The following is a 9,279-nucleotide window of genomic DNA, read 5'->3' on the forward strand; positions in this document are numbered from 1 at the left end:
TTTCTAATGGAGATTGAAAAATATGTCCATCTTCAAGTAGAAGTTGGAAGGTTTTATGACAGCATATTGTTTATCACAGAATACCAAAAATATATAGTTTACATGCACAGACTCAGGCATAGAAATCCTACATATCGTAAATGGTCAGAGTCCTGTTCACATATATCCTAGTTCATGTCCTGGTTCATGTCACGCAAAATTGTCTGGTGTTTTTAAAAATGAATTTTTCATAACTGAACTGAATGAAGTAAAGCTATGGAGTCTCAACTCCCTTTAATTTGGTAATGTGTTAATTACCAAACCATTGCAATGGTACACCCATACCTATTATTATTATATAACAACAACAACAATAATAACAACAACAAGAATCTAAAGACAAAGTGTTACAAAACAGAAAACAAATGGTTGTAATACAGAAGTAATGACAATCATAATAATCATTATAACAATAGAGGTAAGAAGTTGATCATTATTAATAATAAACATGTTTTAATGTATCGATTATATATCATTTTTTCTATTTTACGTTTGAATTGGATTATTTAATTTAATAATTTTTCTGAATAAAAAAGCTTTCTCTTCAAGTTATGAGCATGACACCATTTTTACTTCTCCCCAAAGAAATGTTGACATGTTTTAAGGTATTTCAATTTAGATGTGTGCATTTATTTAGATTATTATATCATTTTATTTCAATTCATAATTTAAAAAATAAAAAAGCTTCCTCTATACAACGTAGGAATGTGAATAAAAGTTTAACTTTCTCATGAAATGTATATGGTCGTTTTCATATTATAATATTAATTCATGTATTTGTTTTAAATCCTATTTGTCTGATTCTGGTTGGATTTACTTTGTTTTATCAGTTTTATTCGATTTATTATTAATTATTATTTTTTTCTCTGAGCCAATGGCAGACGGGTAGGGCGGGTGACGTCAGACGCAGGGGGCGGGTCCCCGCGGCTCCGGTTCATTGACGCGGCTCCGCGGGTCAGACACGGCGGTGCAGGCGGGAGAGAGGGCGAGCGAGCCGGGCACAGGAAGCTCCACAGAGACCCCCCAGCTCCAGCGGATCCAGCGGACCTCAGCGGGACCTCAGCGGGACCTCAGCCACAACTTCACCGCCGCTTTACCCCGGCTTTACCCCGGCTTTACCCCCGCTTTACCCCCGCTTTACCCCCGGCAGCGGCCCGGAGGAGAGCCGCGGTGCTCGGTCCCGGAGCCGGCGGTAGGAGGGGGCGAGCCCGGTGAGGGAGGAACCGGAGAACCGGAGATCCGGAGAGGAAGGTGCCGGTTCATCCGAGCGGGAGACGGAGACACGCGGACCGGCAGCGACGAGGACCAGGCTCCCGGACTCAGCCACAGGTCGCTCCCCGGCCAGCAGCAGCGGCGGCCCCGCGGCGGAAGAGGCGAAGTGCCGGCGGGTCATGCGGGTTCCTCCGGGTCGCTGCTCGGAGCGGTGAGTCCGGTACCAGCCGAGAAGAAGACGGGGAAGAACCAGAAGAACCAGAGGAAGCAGAGGAACCAGAGGAAGCAGAAGAAGCGACCCGGACCCGAGTCGTCCAGCTCCGGCAGACCGTCCCAGCGAGCTCCGTCCCAGCGGGAAGAGAGCCACCATGTCCCGCAGGAAGCAGAGCAAACCCCGGCAGATCAAGCGTAAGGAACAAGTTCATTACCTGCTTGTTGTGGGTCGCGGTTGTGTGTGTGTGTGTGTGTATGTGTGTGCTTCTACCACGTGTGTGTGTGTGTGTGTGTGTGTGTGTATGTGTGTTTATATGCAGTGTGTGTCCAGCGGAGCTTTTCTGAGAGTGTCGGCTGTAGCCGGCCTGTGAACCCGGGGCGAGCACCGGACCCGGACCCGGTGGGGTCATGGCACAATGTGCGGAACACAACCGGGAAACACAACCGGGACTCGAACACACAAACACTTCCACAACACCGGAGAACTAAACACGGCAAACTGAGGTTTCTCTTAGAATAAACCTCCTTAGAATAAACCTCCTTAGAATAAACCTCCTTAGAATAAACCTCCTTAGAATAAACCGTTGTTTCCGCTCCCGGAGCCGGTTCTCCTCCATCGAGTCCCGCGCAGTGTGACCCGGTTCGTGTGGAGTCAGAACCACAGACTGTTTAAATATAAATATAAATATATATATAAGTTCAGAACTCGTGTCCTGCAGCTTTCTGCTGGTGAAGCCGCCGCCGCTTCCGGTTTCATTCTGTTGTGGAACCGTCAGTGTTCTCCTCTCTGATGTGAGAGCAGATAACGCAGCGATCCGATGTGAAGCAGAGATACAGATTCAAATTGGATCTTTTTTTTATTTGTTTTCTGTCTGAGCCGTGCAGGCACCACCCCCCCCACGGGCTTTTTCACTTCTCCTTCCCAGAGATGGGGCGTCAGATTCGGGGCCTGGCGGATCCTCGCTGCTGATAGCTGCTCACAATTGGACAATTGGATCTTTTCTTTTTTTCATGCGTCCCTTTAACTCAATAACGCGTCTTGAAACGTCCCTTGTCTCGGGCTGGTCTCCTGACGAGAGCTTCCTGTTTATACAGACGTGTGAAGCTTTATCACTGTAGAACTGATGCTCCCAGTTTATATAGAAAACACATTAATCATGTATGTTGTGAATTTAATGTAAATTCACCGGAGTTCAGAGAGAAAAAGTGTGGATTTGTGTATGTTTGGAAATGGAAACCAGGACATCACGGTTTGTTTTAGTAAGTTTTTATCACGTTGAAGTAATAATAATATTAATAATAATAATCTTGTCATCGTGTTTCCTGAAACCTGCTGTTTCAAAAAGCAAAATCTACACATTTAGCATCACTTTACTTTAAAACAGTTTATTGTGATTTGTTGAGTTGACACTTATGATAGGATCCTGAGTGTCTTTACATCTAAAGGTAATATTGAATCTACAAAATATTTATACAGACGTGTGAAGGTTTATCACTGATGCTCCCACTTTATATAGAAAACACATTAATCATGTATGTTGTGAATTTAATGTAAATTCACCGGAGTTCAGAGAGAAAAGTGTGGATTTGTGTATGTTTGGAAATGGAAACCAGGACATCACAGTTTGTTTTAGTAGGTTTTTATCACGTTGAAGTAATAATAATATTAATAATAATAATCTTGTCATCGTGTTTCCTGAAACCTGCTGTTTCAAAAAGCAAAATCTACACATTTAGCATCACTTTACTTTAAAACAGTTTATTGTGATTTGTTGAGTTGACACTTATGATAGGATCCTGAGTGTCTTTACATCTAAAGGTAATATTGAATCTACAAAATATTTATACAGACGTGTGAAGGTTTATCACTGATGATCCCAGTTTATATAGAAAACACATTAATCATGTATGTTGGTTAATTTAATGTAAATAGAGAGAAAAAGTGTGGATTTGTGTATGTTTGGAAATGGAAACCAGGACATCACAGTTTGTTTTAGTAAGTTTTTATCACGTTGAAGTAATAATAATATTAATAATAATAATCTTGTCATCGTGTTTCATGAAACCTGCTGTTTCAAAAAGCAAAATCTACACATTTAGCATCACTTTACTTTAAAACAGTTTATTGTGATTTGTTGAGTTGACACTTATGATAGGATCCTGAGTGTCTTAACATCTAAAGGTAATATTGAATCTACAAAATATTTATACAGACGTTTATCACTGATGCTCCCAGTTTATATAGAAAACACATTAATCATGTATGTTGTGAATTTAATGTAAATTCACCGGAGTTCAGAGAGAAAAGTGTGGATTTGTGTATATTTGGAAATTGAAACCAGGACATCACAGTTTGTTTTAGTAAGTTTTTATCACGTTGAACTAATAATAATAATAATCTTGTCATCGTGTTTCCTGAAACCTGCTGTTTCAAAAAGCAAAATCTACACATTTAGCATCACATTACTTTAAAACAGTTTATTGTGATTTGTTGAGTTGACACTTATGATAGGATCCTGAGTGTCTTAACATCTAAAGGTAATATTGAATCTACAAAATATTTATACAGATGTGTGATTTTTTTATTTAATTAAATGTTCTAAAGAAATGCCTTCACAGGCCACATTTTGCTCTAATGGTCACAACAAGTCCAGAGGAAGTTCTGAGTGTTTCCATCGAGCTACTGAAGCAGTTTTCAAACATGAACTCTGGAAAAAGTCTGGAGAATTGGGATCGGACATTTTCTGTAGTTGAGGTTCTTCCCTGTGAAGCAGCAGCAGCAGGAGATTGTTCCGGGTCAGAACGTGTGAGGAACCTCCAGCAGCAGGAGGCCGGACATGATGTTCACAGCACATTCACACCTTTGTCCTCTACGTGTACTGCTCCTCTTCTTCATCCTGAGTTCTGTGTGTTCTTCCAGTTTCTGGTCCGTCACGTGTTAGAAACCTCGTCTGGGTTCTAGTTTCAAAGTCCCGGGTTGTGTTTCAGTCTGGACTCGACTCGACTCCCAGGAGTGAATTCCTCTTTGCTGACTCATCCCGGAATCTCTTACAGCAAATGTTAACATTCTTTTCAAATATTATTGAAAGTTTAGTCCAGATTATTTCCCCGATATCGTTCAGCGGCGGTAGAACCTTTTTGAAATCGTGTCAGTTTGCAGATGATGAGGTGAAGTCCAGTCAGAACCCGAGGATCTAGTTCCCTCCTCCTGTTGTCCCTGGATCCACCGACCATGTGTGTGTGTGGCGATCAGGTGAATCTGCTGAGGATTTCTCCGGATGACGTTTTTTTCCTGGAGCGCCACGAGGAGCCTTCACCGTTTGTCACTTCCTGTTTGTCCCATATCTGTTCCCATAGAGAGGCCTATCAGCTGTGAGCTCCCAGCAGACACCTCCACTGAAGCCAGGCCTGGAGACGTGTTCCAGACCCGAGGCTGATAAACCCAGGCTAGACTTGGCGTGTATGCAAGAGAGAGAGAGAGTGTGTGTTTCTCTGTGTGTGTACATGTGTGGGTCTCTGGGGTGTCATGGCCGTCTTTATCAGTGCTCCTGGTCCTCCGTGCTTCCCGTGCACCGGGTCCCGGCTGCTGGCGAGGCCGGCCAGCCTCTCAGCCCCGGGGCTCTCTTGTGATTTGGCAGACATTCTGATAGGAGGGAGTGAGAGTGATAAGGACTTTGTTTGGCTGGTGTGTGTGTGTGTGTGTGTGTGTGTGTGTGTGGTGGGGTAGTGGTGCCACCTCCACCACCTCCACCACTACCATTACCACTCATGCATTGTGTCCACCATGTTGTTTCCAGCGTGCTCCCACTGATATGACAGATGCCAGCCGGGTCACAGGGTTTTATTATCGCAGTAATACAGCCGGGACTTCCTGTTTGATCATGATTCATACGACTCATTAATGCTGTTTGACATTGTTCAACTGATGGTTTGTTCTCACTGGTTTCCTCACTCCTCCAGCTGGGATCCAGTTTGGTTCTGGTGTTAATGCAAAGTCAGCGGCACCTTCACAGTAAAATCTGTAAAACAGTAACTGTGAAGTCAGTGTGAAGGTTTGAATAATGAATAAAGCTCTGAAGATGAGATATGAATCCCTTCTGTTATTTTTTCACCATCGCTGATCCTCGTTAGTGGAACTTTCTGTAACTAGGCAACCAACTGTGGAGTCAACAATCTACTTCCTGTTGACATCGCAATATTAATAAATGTGTTCTCAAGTGTGTGAGTGTGACGCATGATGCGTTGGAAAGTATTTGAAAGTCTTTGGTTCGTTGTTTACATTCGATGAAGTTTCTGTGTCACATGATCACGTCCTGTCCTCATCATACGAACGCTGGACACTGATTGGTTTATGGATTGGTCTCTCTCGTCCACTCAGAAAACACCATGTTACTTTTGATATGTTTATGCATTTATTGGATTATTCTGTTTATCTATTTCATCATCAGAACAATTTAAAGTTTTCATGTTCATATGTTTAACTTCTCTTGTTAAATACTCTGTTATAATGACCTGGTCTGAAAATCCTGTTCTTATTATGAAGTGAGTCAGTGGATATGTGGATGAAACATCAGTTTTACAGTTAAAGTTAATTATAAGTCCGTTCTCATTTATGTAAAAGGCTCTTGTGTGGAACTGGTGGTGGCCTGTGATGCTTCCTGAAGGTTCCTGAACTCAGTATTAATTATGAACTGATTGAATATTGCTTTTGAACTGTAGGAAGTTTTGCTTTGGCACCAGTTCAAACTCAAACAGAATTCAAACTGGTATTTCTCGGCTCCTCCCGACAACTGACCTGAAATAACCTGTTTCAAAAAGAAAAAAACACACAAAAGCAACAGTTTCACACACACACACACACACACACACACACACCAACACTGCCTGGATCTTCTTGGATTCCCCCCCCACACAACGACAGTGGATTGAGTCCAGGGTTTTTTCTGGAGGCCCAGAGCAGAGGAGGAGGAGGAGAGTGGTGTGTGTGTGTGTGTGTTTGTGTAGCAGATAGATATTTGTCTGTGTCTCTTTGTGCGTCATCCCCCCCGACGGTTGCTGATCCTCCAGCCTGATAAGGTGTCTCTCTCCTCGATGTGGAGATAGCAGGCGGGGGGGGGAGGCCGGATCCCTGGGCTGATATTTTTTGGCGGTTGAGATCGGAGACGTGATAAGACTTGGCGGCGATCGCTCCCGCTGATACGGCAGAAAGCAAAAGAGAGAGAGAGAGGGAGGGAGAGGGGGGGGGTGGGCAGATGGAAGGAGAGATGGAGGACGGAGGGCACACATTGTAATTACATCTGTGCGTGTGCATGCCGTGTTCCCAGCGTTGTCATGTTGTTGTTGTTGGTGGTGGTTTTGTTTGCGATTGGCTGGGGGGGGGATCTCCTGATAATTAAAAGAAGAGAAGAAGAGAAGGAGCGGAGGAAGAGAAGGAGAGACAGAACTGAGCTGTGATAAGAGAAGAGGAGTGGAGGAGTGGAGGTAGATAGTGGGAAGAAAGAGATAGAGAGAGAGAGAGAAAAAGTGTGTTGAATACAGAGCTGCTGGATGAATGTGGTGTTGTGTGTTTGTAATGGCAGCCCAGCCAGCTGCCCACCCCCCACCCCCCACCCCCCCCACGCCCAGCCTGCCTCCCTCCTCCTCCACCCCCCCCCCCCCCCCCCCCCCGTGGAGATGCAGGAGGCTGATAAGGAGGCGTGCTGATCACCAGGGAGATAACACGCTGCAGATCCTGGCTGCTGATTGGCCGGCTGTGTGTGAACGCTAGCTGGAGCTCAGAGGTCAGAGGTCAGCGTGAATAATACGCCGCCTCCCACAGCTCGGAGCAGGACGTCTGCTGAGGCCAGACAAGGAAACCAGCACACTTACCTCCTCCTCTCCATACTTCCTCCTCCTCTCCACACTTCCTCCTCCTCCTCCTCTTCTTCTTCTTCTCCTCCTCTTCTTCTTCTACACCTTCTCTTCATTTTCTCCTTTTAGAAAACAATGGGTTCACCTCTCTGAAGCTTTACAGAGGAGGTGGATTATTTAATGTTCAGTTAAAAGTTGTGTTTAGTTTACTGTGTGTGTGTGTGTGTGTGTTTGTGTGTGTGTGTTTCTCTCCGACCAGGCTGAGGTCACGTGATCGGTCTATGGACACACACACAGTCGAGAGATTAATTCGTTCTTTGTGAGGCCAAAGTGAAATAAAACACACAAGCACGTCTAAATTCCACCGACAAACGCACACACCCAGAAGACTCACACAGTGCCTCGGTGGCTGCTTTCCCCCGTGTGTGTGTGTGTGTGTGTGTGAGTGTGTGTGTGAGTGTGTGTGTGTGTGTTCTCTGCTTCTTTGTTCTGCTTTTAGCTTGATGTGAACTTTCGATAAGCCGCCGGCCTGATCTCCGGTGCAGATAGAGATCGCCAAGTGAGATACGAGTTGTGTTATCAGGAGGGAGCAGGCCGGAGCTGCAACAACAACACAACACAACACAACCAGGAGCAGCCGGGCTCGGACCCTGGCAATCAGTTACAGCCCTAATGGGATTAATGTTGTTGTATAATTAGATGATAGGTGTGAATGCATTTCTTTTCCCCCCCACACACACAGCGTCTCTCCTCCCTAACAAGCACATTGTCATTGATTAATTTAATTAAAATTAACACAACGTATTACTCATCTCAGATTCCGCGTCCGATAGCGAAGACGTGTTGGGAAATTTTTTTTTTGGTGTTCGTCGATGACTATCTCTCCAGGGTGGTTTTTTTTTTTTTTTTAAAGTGATTTTTTTTATATTTTCAACATTCTGGTTGAGGCGTGAAACATGAAGAGCGTGCATGAAGGGGGGAGGGAGGGAGGGGGAGGAGCCGGGGGAGGAAAGCAAAGCAGCAGCATCAGCAGGATGACTCGCTCGCTCGCCGTCGATCTCTCCGACAGATATTAAAACTGGCGAGATGGAGGCTGATTGGGCGTCAGACGATTCTCATGCTCGCGATCAGATAGCGCCATGTGTGAGCCGCGAGTGACGGCAATCAGTCATACCCACGCACGCACAATGCACGCCAGCCAGCGAGCAGATGTTGTGTGTGTGTGTGTGTGTGAACGAGGTCACGGTCACTGATGTGCAGGTTGTGCGGCCGACACACAATCGAACTTGACTTGTTAGAAAGCAGCGGGTTTCAGTTCCGTGAATCAGGAGAAACGTGGTTTGTGTTAATGTGTGTTTGCACTGTGGCTGAGGGAGAGTGTGTGTGTGTCTGTGTGTGTGTGTGTGGGGGGGGGAAGCGGGCAGGGCTACAGAGGAAACACCATTTGTGTTCAGCGTGTGGATGAGTTATGACTCTTTCCTGCTGTGTGCCCAGGGGACGGCCTGGTGCTGAGTTATGGTTTCTCAACGCGCCGCCGTTGTAAACGCTTTCACCTTTGACCTCGGCGCTGACGCCTCCTCGGAGGGAGAGGAGAGGAAAAACGCCACTTCGACCACCGGTAGCGTAATCTGCGTCCAAACTGTTTGCTGGAGTGGTAATAATGACCAGCGGGCCGGCTCCTCCTCCCGGGGAGCCTGGCGAGGGATTAGCTCGCCGGCGGATGTTTAACCTGAGTAACCACAGTGTCTGTGACTCCTCCCCTCGAGTCGCCGTCCAGTCGATGCGTGAAAACACACACGAGCGACCATCGGTGTTTCAGTGGCGTCCAAGTGGAGATAATAATAATAATAATAATAATTAATAAACCTCACTGAGTCCAAACAGGACAAATGGACTCGGATCTGTGGACAACCGAAGGGCCGCGTGTTTGTGTATACCTGTGTGTGTGCGACTTTGTGTGTTTGT

Source organism: Limanda limanda, chromosome 8 (genome assembly GCF_963576545.1).
Source record: "Limanda limanda chromosome 8, fLimLim1.1, whole genome shotgun sequence".
NCBI classification, from domain to species: Eukaryota; Metazoa; Chordata; class Actinopteri; order Pleuronectiformes; family Pleuronectidae; genus Limanda; species Limanda limanda.